Source organism: Sminthopsis crassicaudata, chromosome 2 (genome assembly GCF_048593235.1).
Source record: "Sminthopsis crassicaudata isolate SCR6 chromosome 2, ASM4859323v1, whole genome shotgun sequence".
NCBI lineage: Eukaryota > Metazoa > Chordata > Mammalia > Dasyuromorphia > Dasyuridae > Sminthopsis > Sminthopsis crassicaudata.
The window spans coordinates 666,164,437-666,178,568 of record NC_133618.1 but is presented as its reverse complement, the minus strand read 5'-3'; the positions used below and the strand labels follow the sequence as shown (position 1 = coordinate 666,178,568).

The window sequence follows — 14,132 nt, the reverse complement described above, 5'->3', positions numbered from 1 at the left end:
CCATGTGCACTGTGTCATATTGTTTTGTTTTGTTTTGATTTAATAGTAAGAAGTGGTCATTTATAGTCAGTTCAAGGCGCTCTCCAAGGTACCATGCATCTGATCAATATGGCAGATTCCTAAGAATTAGGAACACTCATATTCACAATTACCCTGTAAAGATTACATATTACGTGTATGCAGGGTGGGGGTGAATGAGACATATAGGGTGTCCATGGAGGCCAAGTACCTCCGGTGTGAGGCCTTATCAATCCTTCTTCAAGGCTGCTTATCCAAGGCTGGTATCCCCCTGCCTCCCAATTCTTACTTATGATTCCAAGAAACTGTAGCATGCACAGCAACTTAGTGTTGCCGGTAAACTATCTCAATCAGACAAACTAAACCAGGTTGAGGATAATTGATGGGCCTCAAATCCATTGGTGAGTTAGGGGGATGCCTACCCCAAGCATGTGAAGATATTTTCACAGTGAAATGTGCAGGTGACACCAATGGCAGATCATCCATTGCATCCTGGACCATCTCCAATCATCTTGACTTTCATCTTGTCACTGGATTTCAATCACTCAGGAAGAGAGAGTGAGGCTATGACTTTGTACAATTCTACCTTAAATCCAAGTTAGATGTAAGTCAGGATATCATCCCCATGATATCACTGGTCCCCTTCAAAAACAAAACGATGAACAATAACAATAAACTTTACTGTATAGGAATATTATGGGCCAGAACTCTGAACTTGAAACAAAGAATGCTTACAAGGTACTAAGTGGAGACAATGGTTATCTGATTTAGCATGGTTCAGTATGATTGATTTAATCCTACAACAAGTAATGGTTTCCTAGTGATAGAATGATTAATGTATATTCAGTGTGGAGCATATAAGCAGGGACTGAGAGCCACAGAGAAGAAGCTGGCAGAGACAGAGAAGACAAAGGACTGGAGGCAGGAGCTCAAGCTCTCAGAACCAAGGAGAGAGATAGGCCTCTAAGAAAGCTAACTGGGTCTCAGGAAAGGAAACAAAACTTTGAAAGAGATAATAAAGGATTTGGACTTCAACACCTGGCTGATTAATGAACTGAAAGGAAGGCTGCTCCCAGGGACCTCCAGGAAATCAAACCAGAGAACATTATATAGGAAGATGAAAGAAAGAAAGAGAAGAAAGAAAGAAAGAAAGAAAGAAAGAAAGAAAGAAAGAAAGAAAGAAAGAAAGAAAGAAAGAAAGAAAGAAAGAAAGAAAGAAAGAAGAAAAGAAAGAAAGAAAGAAAGAAAGAAAGAAAGAAAGAAAGAAGAAAGAAAGAAAGAAAGAAAGAAAGAAAGAAAGAAAGAAAAGAAAGAAAGAAAGAAGAAAGAAAGAAAGAAAGAAAGGAAGGAAGGAAGGAAGGAAGGAAGAAAGAAAGAAAGAAAGAAAGAAAGAAAGAAAGAAAGAAAGAAAGAAAGAAAGAAAAGAAAGAAGAAAGAAAGAAAGAAAGAAAGAAAGAAAGAAAGAAAGAAAGAAAGAAAGAAAGAAAGAAAGAAGAAAGAAAGAAAGAAAGAAGAAAGAAAGAAGAAAGGAAGGAAGAAAGAAGAAAGAAAGAAAGAAAGAAAGAAAGAAAGAAAGGAAGAAAGGAAGAAAGGAAGAAAGGAAAGAAAGGAAGAAAGGAAGAAAGGAAGAAGAGGAAGGAAGGAAGGAAGGAAGGAAGGAAGAAGGAAGGAAGAAAGAAAGAATAAATGACTTAGCCTTAGTCCTTAAAGCATCTATGTGTTTCCAGTTCAATGCTTTCCCAAAGTACCATGCATCTGACCTATATAGTAGATTCTTAAGAATTAGAAACACTCATATTGTCATATTGATGATCAGAACTGAATGATAAAGCTAAAAAAGGATTTATAGAGGTACAATGGATAAAACACTGGACCTAGAGTCAGGAAGACCAGAATTTGAATCCAGTTTGATTCATAGATGTGTGACCATGAATAAGTCATTCACCTTCTGTTTGCCTCAGTTTCCCAAATACCCAAAGCAGAAGAGCCTTTATTTTCATATTTATACAATGATGTATAGATCACAAGAAAAGGAAGGGAGCTTTCTTCACCACTGTCCTGAGAGAAATATGGCATAGGGAGTATTATCTCCATTTTACAGATGTATAAACTGAGATTCATGTTCATGAAACAGTATGTCCTTGGTAAAATTTCTAATAATTGACAATGCTAGGTCTCTTTCCAATTCCTGTTCTTTTGATTCCACCATATTTCCTGTAAGTTAGCAAATTGAAGGTTGCAACAGATAATTTCTAAGGTCACTTCAAGCCCTAAATCTGTGATTTAGGATCTTATAATATGGCCTAGTAAAACTAGTTACCTGTAATTGAAGTAGGATGTTACTTGTTAACTAGCTCGGATATTCTCTATTGTGATGTGATTCCTATGTTCTATAGTACAGCCAGACTGACATCCTTGCTCCTCATAAACCGCACTGTATCCCCCTTCTTCATGAATTGGTTGTTCTGTTCTCTATGCCGAGAATGCTGCCCTCCTTCCTCATTTCCACATATCTTTCTTTGTTTCTTTCAAAACTCAATTCAAGCTCTACCTTCAAGAAGAAGTCTTTCCTATTCATGCTTTCTCTTTGAAAATTGGCTTCATTCGCTGCATATCTTGGACATATTCTCTCAAACCATGTATCAATTCTCAAGCAAAAATTTAGGAATCCTATGTGTCAGGCACTGCACTAAACACTGTTATGGTCCTTCATTTTCAAAGACAAGCAAAATGACATCACAATGTTAGAATCAAGTGAAAGTGTGTCCAACTGTGACTGATCAAAGCAATGTAAGTTGAGTCCCGGTTAGCTTGCCATGATCATACAGTGGTAAGTACTCTGATTTGTGGCTATAGCAACCTCAGTTCAAATCCAAGTCACGGCATCATAGAAGCAACCGAATGACAAGAAAACTAAACATTAGAGATAGAAGGATAGAGATCGGGCTTAGATAAATGATTTCTTTGGTGTGAGAAGCTCTCTACTCTATGCAGTTCAACCAACTCTGAAACTCAGAGTGGTAGAAAGCTGGAAATAAAAAGAAAACCCAAAAACTATCCTGTTCTAACAAAAAAAAAGGTATCATGTATGTAAAAGCATTCATACAAGATACACAATACTTACAGAGCAGGTAGAAGACAGCTTTAGGGCAAACATAATAGCAGCACAGGATGACTGAAGAAAATTTTCTGTAGAAGATGACTACTGAGCTGGAGCATGGAGCAAACCAGGCATTGTAAGGGGCCAAAAACTAAGTAGAAAGCATTCCAGGTACAGATTTACAGTACAAAAACATGGAAATGAAAGAGCATAGAATATGAGAAAGAGCAATTAGACAGGTATAATTGGATGTAGAGTCTATGGAGGAGAGTAATGTATACAGCTGGCAGAGTAAGAAAAGGCAGATAGAAATATACTTCATTATATTTATGTTCTCAGAATCTGACAGCCTAGCAAACAGCAGGCACTTAATATATATATATATATATGTATGTATATATAATGAACTTGTAAAGGTAGGCTGGAGCCAGATTGTGAAGACTTTCAAATGCTTGAGAAACTTATACTTTATCATAAAAGCAATAGGAAAATGAGGACTTTTTGGAGCAAGGGAATTAGCTAGAAATGGTGAATTCCATAATATGAAATGCTTGGAATAAATAGATCCTATATAAAATGTAATTCTAAATAATTGAAATTATTAATTAATGTTCTATATAATAACATTTGGAAAATAGATCCAGGTTATAATTGAATCTATTATTTTCTTATTTTAAATGAAATTTATCATTTATTATTACACTATATTAGGAATCCTTTTTGTCAAGTTACTGTACTTACAAGATTTGTCATATGTATAAAGTACATAACATAAGAGCCTCACTATGACTTTGGTCTAAGAGACACAGCCAAATGACCATCCTTTTATTAATATCCTGCTGGCCTTCTTTGTAAAATGATCAAATAACTGAGAAACTATGTTTTTTGAACATTTTGAATAATCACAGTTACAGCTAACTAAGAAGGGCCCAGAGCCTTTCATTCTAGATTCTTAATAAGAAGGTCCCCTCGCTAGGCCCATGTGGAGAATTCTATACTGGGAGAGCTCTCTGTTAGGCCTCTAGCTGTGAGCTAACTTTCCCTTTTACCAGTAATTAAATTTTATCTGGGTAAATGTATATGTTTTCTCTCTATCTATCTGTTTTTTGCTCCTGTAGCTTTCTAATTTTTATTCTCATTAGCATGGAGTCCTCTTGACATGGGTTATGAAGTGTGTAAGCAAATGATTAGGAGCTTTGCTACTGGGGGGGTAGAATTTCCATTGGAATAGGGGCCTGTACCATTTTAAGTTTGCTATAATTAAGCTAGTGTGGTCCAAAGTGTCTTGCAGGAGAGTTCTGCTAAAGAGCCCTAGGGTCTTGACAGGAGTGAGAATATTTTGCCAAAGAGCTTTTGAGTATTAAGGAGGGTTTGATATTAAAACTAAGGCAAACTGGAAGAGCACTGATTCTTCTGCTTTTGATTTCTGAGTCACTGAATCTCTGTTTGGTCTGTCTCTGTGTCTATGTGAGGTTTGCTAAGAAAAACTTGTTAAGTAAGGGAACTGAAAAATCTGAGGGAGTTAGTTTGGGAGGGGAAATCAAGGGAAAGATTTCTCTCTGAGCACTTCCTAGCAGTTAAAGGCCTAGTTTTTAATCTAGGCATTCAGTTCTATCTCATCCAGGTTGATGAGAGAAAATCACCTTTAACTTTTAATGGACATGTGAAGTGAAAACTAAATACCCACAAAAGGGATTTGTGCAAGAAAAAAAACAAAAGATATGACAGGTGAGTAAAACTGGAAAAAACTAGAGGAAAAAAATATATTTTGACTGGATGGGACCTTGGTTATTTTAGTCCATGAGCATTTTAAACTTGTTTTTGTAGTTCTAAAGGTAAGGACTGTCATATGATACTTATTGTTTAAAAAAAAAAAAAAAAAAAAAAAGGTGAGTGTCTCTCCTTTCCCTTTCTGATTGTGATCCAAATTGGAAAAGCAGACAAAAGAAAGACAGATAAAGGAAATATATGAAATCATTGGAATAAGTTGTAATCGGGGTGTCATTGGAAGATTAATTAATGACTTTTTTTTGGTAATTTGATTTGAAAGTCAATACAGGCAGTTATATAAAGTTAGGAGAAATTTCATAAGCAAGGTGTTGCTAAGTGTGATAATTAGAATATGTTATGTGCTACCACTTTTAAAATCTTTTTTCAGTGGATGATTAGCTAGAAATAGTGAATTCCATAATATGAAATGCTTGGAATAGATCCTATATAAAATGTAATTCTAAATAATTGAAATTATTAATTGATGTTCTATATAATAACACTTGGAAAATAGATCCAGGTTATAATTGAATCTATTATTTTCTTATTTTAAGTGAAATTTATCATTTATTATTATACTATATTAGGAATCCATTTTGCCAAGTTACTTTACTTACAAGATTTGTCATATGTATAAAGTACATAACGTAAATTTATTGTATAAGGAATATTAAAAATGTGAATTCTTTAATTTTTTTTTCATTAAGAATTTAATTATTAAAACGGATATAAAAAATCAGTAGCAGATTAATAATTAAGTTAGTGTATCAGTATATTAAGATTTTAGGATCTAGTCCCATGCTTAGGTGATTAAAATACTATGATTTGACTCCAGTTAAGAACTAGAAATTTCAAAGAAGATTTTTAGAAATTGGTCTGTAAACAGCTTTAGTTTAGGAGTAAAGTTAAATAAACATCTGGCTTATTACATACAATTTCCTGAATGGGAGCAGTGAAGCTTTCTCCAAGTCTATGAGACTAAGCTTAAATCACAGGATCCTTATTCCCAAGGTCTGCAGAGCTGAAAGACCAGGTCTTAGGCCCAGGTTGCAGGAAGTCACAAGATCTCTAGGCCTACAGGTAACTAAAGATCAGTGACAGGAAGTGGCAGGAAGTATGTGACCCACAGGAAGCAGACAACATTAGTGACCATTGGTCAACAATGGTTACTTCCTTTTAGTCTATCCAATGAAAAGACTTGGGTCTTTTGCTATTTAACCACCTTTATACTACTTCTGACTTGTCAGGTTGAGCACATGTTGGGACCTGAGATGCTTTCTGGATGTGTGTAGCCTTCTCCCTGCAGGTACTAAATTAATTCTTTCTCTTTGTACCTGAAGATGTCTCTCATTAGTCAATTTGGGGAAGAAGATCTAGCACCCATCCCATACATGCCTTTCTGGATAATTCTGTAAGAAAGTCTTATTAAATTTCTTAAGTATTGGATATGGTAAAGACTTGGCTATTATGATCAGTGATTATTATATAAAAATCTTAATATTTCCTTGTACATTAAATAATTTAATGATTATTTCAATACAAATATGTAAATAACTCTGAAAGTTCCTGAAGGACTCTGCCTGGGAAAACCAGCCATAACCTGCCAGCATGAAATCAGATCTCTTAGTCTCTTTGCCTGGACCAAAAGCAGCAGTACAGCTTAGAATCTTGGGATATTTTAGCCCAGCACATTTCAAGCTAACCTGATGGAAACAAATGTTGTTTCCAAATGTTGGTAAAAGTTTTTTTTATGTTTTTTTCTAGTACATGTAGCTTGAAATTCCCAGGAGGCTGGGACCAATTCCTAGGAATACCTAGGATAGCTCTTTATTTCATAAGTCTCAAAGTTAAAGGTAGTAGATTATAGCTCCATAAGGAAGTAAAGGAAAAGCCTCTAGAATGTATATCATTTGTCTTTTTTTAAAGGAGATGGGGGAAACTAAATGGGTTAAGAAGCTGTCAGTATATTCTATCAGCTATAATATTCTGAAGTTTCATTATTTAAGTTTCACTTGAGTTATTTGTCTATCACTTATAAAAATCATGAGATTATTAACTAGGTTATTTGGAGTTATTGTTTTAACCTGAATATTTACATAGGCATTTTAAAAAGAAAAATTCATAATTATACAAAGAAAAGATCTTGTAAAATCTCCTTTGTAAACCTACAGAGATTCTTAAAACCACCAGCATAAAAGGTTTTCTGTGTTGTAGAATTCCTACTGAGTAAATGGGATACAAATATTCTTTGCACAAAATGGGAGTGAAATTTTGAAACCTTGCCATAATGTAGAGTAAGTTTCATCTAAGGCTATTTGTCTTTCACTTGTAAAGGTTATATACATCTTGAAACAACTTAGTCTTAACACACTCCACTCTTAAAGACTAATTTTGCTTTAAGAGGTGAATATAAAATGTCTTTAAGGAAAGAAGTGCATGGTATATTAATCCAGAGGTTTATAGCAATTGTCCAGTGCTGTTTTTTTTTTTTTTTTTTTTTTTTTTTTTTTTTTCTGGAGGTTTAAGTGAATTATCATCTATTCACTCTCTATGTGGGATGCTGGAATGTAATTATTTTCTTAAATTCTAGTGATATATTTAAAGATAAAGGGAAGAAAAACATACTGAGTAAATTTGAAAAGGTCTGGTAAATATTATTATTAATGGGGTATGTTACTGTAATGCTGGAGAAACTGAGGCAAGATAAAGATTAAAGAGATTTTTTTTAAATAATTTATTAAATGGGAGAGATATATTGGGATCAAATGGATCCATGGTTTGGTCCCAGGGCTGAATGGGACTATCATCTCCAAGAAGCCAGCATCCAACCAGCATCCAGAAGCCAATGCCGGTTCTCAATGACATATTTATAAACAGTAGCTAAACAAAGGCAGGGGGGGGAGTCCAAACTCTGGTGAGTGGGAATCTCCAGGCAGGAATCATCAACTTAGCTTTGACAGGTTGGGGGAATAGAACCAAAAATTCTTACTATTTGGGAATTAAGTATGTAGTAAGAGACAGAATGTCTGGAGTTTCCGTTCTGAGTTTACACATTGACAATTTATAACCATAGAGTAAATAAACCTGAGTTATATCAGACTTCATGAACCAGAAGGGGGGGAGGGTTGCAATTAAGGGAACTGAGGTAGAACAATTAAAGAAACTGAAGCAGGATCAATTAGGGAAACTAAGGCAGAGCAATTAGGGAAACTGAGGTGGGACCAATTTTGGGAAACTGAGGCAGGACAATTAGAAGAGAACTGTGACACAACAGTACAGAAGTGCAGAACCCTAAAATATATTGTAGTTTCAGAACTCTCCCCATCCAGTTCAACAAATGTTGGGTAGTAGGGATTGATTCCAAAAATATATTAGGGTTTTGGGACAGTGTTACTAAAATAATTTTTAGGTTTAAGCCTTCTCCAGATCAAGAGACAAAGATTTTATTAAGCTTGACTGACAAATTAAGTTTTGAGTTAGCCAATAATAAAGGTAAGATGCCATGAAGGAAGGCTGAATTCCTAAGGAAGTAGCCATTGTGATGTTTAGTAAGTGGGCTAAAGGGAATTAGAAATGAATTGGGATTCTTTTATAGGAGGCTGACATCATAATTTGGCCTTCTGATTGGATACAGCAACTGTGAAGTCATGATAATTTTGTCAAGGCAAGGAAATCAGTGAAGGAACAAAAGCCCACTTAAGAACAAAAGGTCCATTTATAAAAATAATTCCCTCCTTGCTTCAGTGGTACCTTAAACTACAATTCAGGACCCCTCCTTATGACCTATCCTGGGGTCTTTATACTGGGGTCTTATTCACGCAAAAACCCCCATCATTGTGATAAGACTAATTTAATTAGTTATGTTCTTTTTGGCTTAGAAAAATGAATAACCTCCCCATTGTAAATATATTTTGACTAAAAGCAGGTGGTACTTAGGAATTCATTTTGTTTTCATGGGATTTATTCTGGGATTTATTTATTTATGCTACTTAGAAACAATTTATACCAACTTAGTTTTAATAAATTCTAATTTTAAAGATTTGTTTTGCTTTGAAAGCTGCCATTTTAGAGCTTTCCATCTAATTTATTTTATGAAAGTTTAGTAACTTTTTTAAACAGCAGGATAAATTTTAAGCTTTTTTTTTGAAAGAGAAGTACTCGAGGAAAAATATGTGTATGTTTAAAGATATCTGGGTGTTTTTTAAAAGTCCTGATAAATTTTTATTTGTGAGCTTATTACTGCAATAATTTGACATTAAAAGAAAAAATAGGATGGAAGAAAATACACAGTAAGTAATGATAACTGTAGATGGGAATGGAATGAACTCTCCCAAAAAGAAGAAGCAGCTAGCAAAGTGGATCAAAACCCAGAATCCTGCAATAGATCGTTTACATGAAGCAGAGACCCACACAGAGTAAAAGTAAACAGCAGGAGCAGAATTTATTATGCTTCAGCTGAAGTTCCAAAAAAAAAAAAAAAAAAGGGGGGGGGGTATGGCAATCCTGATCTGGCACAAAACAAAGGCAAAAATACACCTAAGAAGAAAAATCTTAAAAGGTACAATAAACAATGAAGACATATCAATACTAAATATAAATGCACCAAGTGATATTGCATCCGAGTTCTACATGGATAACTTAAGTGAGTTTCAGTTTCATGACCAAACAAGAGACAGAGAGAATTATGAAATGTAAAATAGATAATTTCAATTATGTTAAATTGAAAAGCTTTTGCAATAACAATACAATGCAACCAAGACAAGAATGGAAGCAAAAAGCTGGGGGAAAAATCTTTATAGAAAGTGTCTCTGGTAAAGGTCTCATTTCTCATATAGAGAACTATAGCAGAACCAGAAAAATATTGTTCAAAGTATCAGCGGCATTGTGGGTGAATAACTCAGCAACACTAAGAACTTAAGACAGTACAAAATATTCAGGAAGGAAAATGCTATCTCACATCCAGATAAAGAATTTAAGGACTCAATGCAGATCAAAGAATATTTTTGACCATTTTATTCTTTTCCATTTTTATGTTTCTTCTTTCACAACTGTATAATTTGGAAATTTATTTTACATGATAACACATGTATAACCTGTATCAAATAGCCTACCACTTTAGGAAAAGGGGAAGGCAGGGAGTAAGAGAAAAAAATGGAACTCAATATCTCATAAACCTGAGTGTTAAAAATTATCTTGACATGTAATGGGAAAATGTAAAATATTATTAAAAAGAAAGAATCTCATTTTATCATAGATCATGTTGCATCATACATTTAAAGCTTGAATAGAACTCAAAAACTCACTCATTTTACTCATAATGAAAATTATCTCTAGAAGAATTAGCAAGACTTTGTTTCCCCTAATGGAGAGTATGTCCAAGATTGTCTTGAGTCTTTTTTTTTTTTAATTATAATCTCTACTTCTGTAGCCTCATCAGCTCTCAAGTATTCAATTATCTTCTTTAATATGTATATCTAGCCTCAGTTTCTCTCTAAGTTTTCACATTTCCAGCTGCCTATGGGATTTTAAAAATACATCTCAGATCTATCATGTCCAAAACAGAATGTGCTCTCTTTCCACTCAAAACTAACTCTATTCCAATCTTATATATTTCTATATTTCTGCTAAGGGCACAAACATCTTTACACTCTTCTATTACTATTATCCTAGACTCCTCATTCTTATCCCACTTTTCTAGTCAGTTAGCAAATTACATTAGTTCTAACTTTTGTAATACTTCTCATCTCTACCAACTTATCTTTAATCATAAATACATCATCATGGATCAGGCTTTTATTAGTCTCAACTGAAATGCTATATTACCTTTCTAATTGGTTTCCTTAGTTCAAGCTCCTCCCTTAGTTATTCTCCCAACAACCACTAAAGTGATTCCTCTTTATAATTTCCTCTGGGGAGACTACCTACAAATTTTTACTTGAATTAAATTCTGAAGATCCTCCTCAGGGGGAGAATATGAAGAGCTAGAGTTTCTACTATAACATCTTCTGAGCTCCTAGCAATGTGTTCTACATTAATAGTTATATAATAGATATCAAATAATTTGCTATAAATAATTTTTTTGAGAATTTAGTTCAATAATTTGGGAAAAATCATTACTCCTCTAACCTGATGGTTTAGTTTCCCTTTTTTTTCTTTTTTATTAATTTGTATAATTATAACATTTTCTTTGACAGTACATATGCATAGGAAATTTTTTTTACAACATTATCCCTTGTAATATCCCTTCTGTTCTGAGTTTTTCCCCTCTTTCCCTCCACCCCCTCCCCTAGATGGCAGCCATTCCCATACATATTATAGTTTCCCTTTTCAAGATTTCTTAGAAAAAGAAGGCTCAAGTATGAAGTATGATAAGTAATAAAGTTCCTGTGTAAAAAAGCATGTGACAAATAGATTAACTTACTGGCTGTAGAGTCTTTTTATTCCTCCAAGGAGTTCTGATGATATTTTCTGTGGGGTATGACATCAATAATGGATAAACTACTCTATTACTCAGCTGAGATGGTTTCCAGCAAGGCATAGCATCTCTACAATAGAGGTGGTTTAGTTAAACATTCTTTTTATAGGATTTTGTTTTTCAATTGGATGATCAATACATTGTCAGATCGGCTCAAGCAAGTCACTCAAGGGCTTCACTCACTCATAATTGGGCTGCAATGTTGTTGGACTAGGACATTTAGCTTCTGTCATGTAATCTCTTTAGTACTTACAAAGTCTATAAAGTCATTACCTAAGCAAGTCCATCTCTAAGTTGACGTTTGTTTATTTCCTCATTCCTAGAGCTACTGATTTTAACATCAGTGTAATCTGATGCTACCTTTCTGAACCGGTGGGATCTCTGCTATGATTCCGGAACCTACTGAATTCTCCAGGTTACTTAAGCAATCTCATATCAAATTCTTTATTCACTTAATATCAAGAAACAATAAATACGGAGTGAAAGAACCACATGTATTCACAGATACTTGATAAACAGGTGAGGAAAACTGGTCATCTGTCTTCTCTACTTGATAAATCAAAGCTTCCTCCTCCGTATAAGCCTTTTAGCAAAAGAGACTGAGTAATGAATGACTTTATTATTTATTATTTTATTATTTATTGCAATTAACCCAGAAACTTTGAAGTCATCAATATTTCTGACATCATAACATTTTCATTATCACATTTTCACCCTGAGTCACTATTTCATTATCAGAAACTGAATCCCCCAAGTTTTAACAGAAAACCAGCAGAAAATATCCCCTTAGACCTCAATGGCTGCTCTTCATAGTCCAATTCTGCTAAGGTATATTCTAATTCCCCTCCATTCCTATCACCTTCTCAAATATGCTCCAATGACTACTTATTTCCTGAAGTATCAGATATAAAATCCTTTATCTAGAATTTAAAACTCTTCTCAACGTGGCTCCTTTCTCCTTGTTCAGTATTACCATGCATTTTTCTCTTCACATTCAATTAGCTCCTCACAATCCTGCTATATTGACCTACTTCCTCATCCCCTATTTGACATAGTATTTCCCTTTCCCTTTCTTTGGCTTTGGTTGTCTCCAGTGGCTAGGTTACAACCCCTCTTTACTTCTACTTCTTGGGGTTTTTAGTTTCTCTGAAACTCCACTCAGATAACCTATTTTATAGAAAACATTTCCTCATTCCACCACCACCTTCCTGCCACAGTTGCTAATGCTCTCTCCCAAGATCACATCATTTAACTTTGGAAATAGATGTATTGGTACATTGGTAAATTGGTACAATGTATATTGGTACAATGAAGAAGGTGTTTCCCTCAATATAAATTTCTTGAGATTAGGAACTTTCATTTTTGGTTTTGTATCTGTAGTGTAGAACACCGAGTTGAATGAATAGTAGGTGCTTTATTAAGTAATTTACATAATTAAGCATGTAAGCATCAGAAATGGGATATGAATCTTGATGCTCTGATTTTAGGGACAATGTTTTTTTGTTTGTTTTTCCATTATCCAGTGCTGTTCCCATAGAATTGGGCAAGATATATTCAATAAGGCGGAAACCAGAGCTCAAGTGGACCTAAGAGATCACTTAGCCCTTATCTTCACTTTGTAAATGAGAAAACTAAGGTGCGGAGGGACTGTGTCTTACATAAACTAAGTGGCACAGGTGCTTGGTGGATTTAGGTACTAAAACTCTGAAGCTTTTTTTGTCCCATTGCACCACCAGAAGGGAATGGATTGGATTGTTGGAGACCTCCTCTCTCTCTTTTGCCAAGAATTTTGGCTTCTGCCATTTTTCTAATTTGGTTAAAATATTTTAATGTAGAGACTTTTCATTATCATGATTCACTAAATGACATGTTTTTTAAAATGATAAAAATAAGCTGAAACGATATGAAAGCAAATCAAAATCAAACAATAGTGTACATGAATATAGATCAGAAACAGGCAGAAAGCAAGTTCAACATTATTTTGATTTTTTTAGCCTTCAGAAAGCTATTCTTCACTAAAAGAGCCTATGATTTTCTGAATGGTTTTAGTCTTTATTTTGTGCTAATTTACTGATTTACTTTGTGAGGTCCTACTCAATACTAAGTGTGACTAATCTTGTCACTAAGTCTCTGATTGATATTGAATTCAACAGACCTTTTTAAAGATTTGCTGTGACCAAAAAAACCCAAAAAACAAATAAAAATTGCTTTCTATTACATTGAGACATAAACCTCTCTGAATTTCACTATGTGAGTCTTAAGAAAACTGAAATAAAAGTCTCATCATCTTCTCATACTTACAGGTATTTCAGCTTGGTGAAAATAGACAGAAAACACAGGTGTCACTCCCAAATAGCTGATGACATTAGAGGAAACATTTACTAAAGACATTTAGTAAAGGCTCCTTTCTTTTAAGGTCATATATTATTTTTAAATGAATGAATGAGCACATAAGAAAGTATTTATTAAAATCTAAGGGCCAAACTTTTTTTTTGAGCTCCAAACTTTATTATTTTTTTTTCAAATTATAGTTATTATTTACCAGATATATGCATGGGTAATTTTACAACATTGACAATCGCCAAACCTTCTATTCTAATTTTTCCCCTCCTCCCCCCCACCCAGATGGCAGGTTGACCAATACATGTTAAATATATTAAAGTATATATTAAGTACAATATACGTATACATGTATACAGTTGTTTTGCTGTACAATTGGACTTTGAGAGAGTGTACAATTAGCCTGTGAAGGAAATCAAAAATGCAAGT

General features: G+C 34.2%; 1 long non-coding RNA gene across 1 annotated transcript in view; it reads left to right on the top strand.

Annotated features, from left to right (window-relative positions):
* The first annotated feature begins 2,800 nt into the window (after positions 1-2,800).
* LOC141553842 (uncharacterized) overlaps positions 2,801-14,132 on the top strand; it is a 36,401-nt gene continuing 25,069 nt past the window's right edge. Inside the window, exons 1-2 of the long non-coding RNA XR_012485680.1 lie at positions 2,801-2,848; positions 11,687-11,882. This is a non-coding gene — a long non-coding RNA (uncharacterized LOC141553842). The remainder of the gene's footprint in view (positions 2,849-11,686; positions 11,883-14,132) is intronic.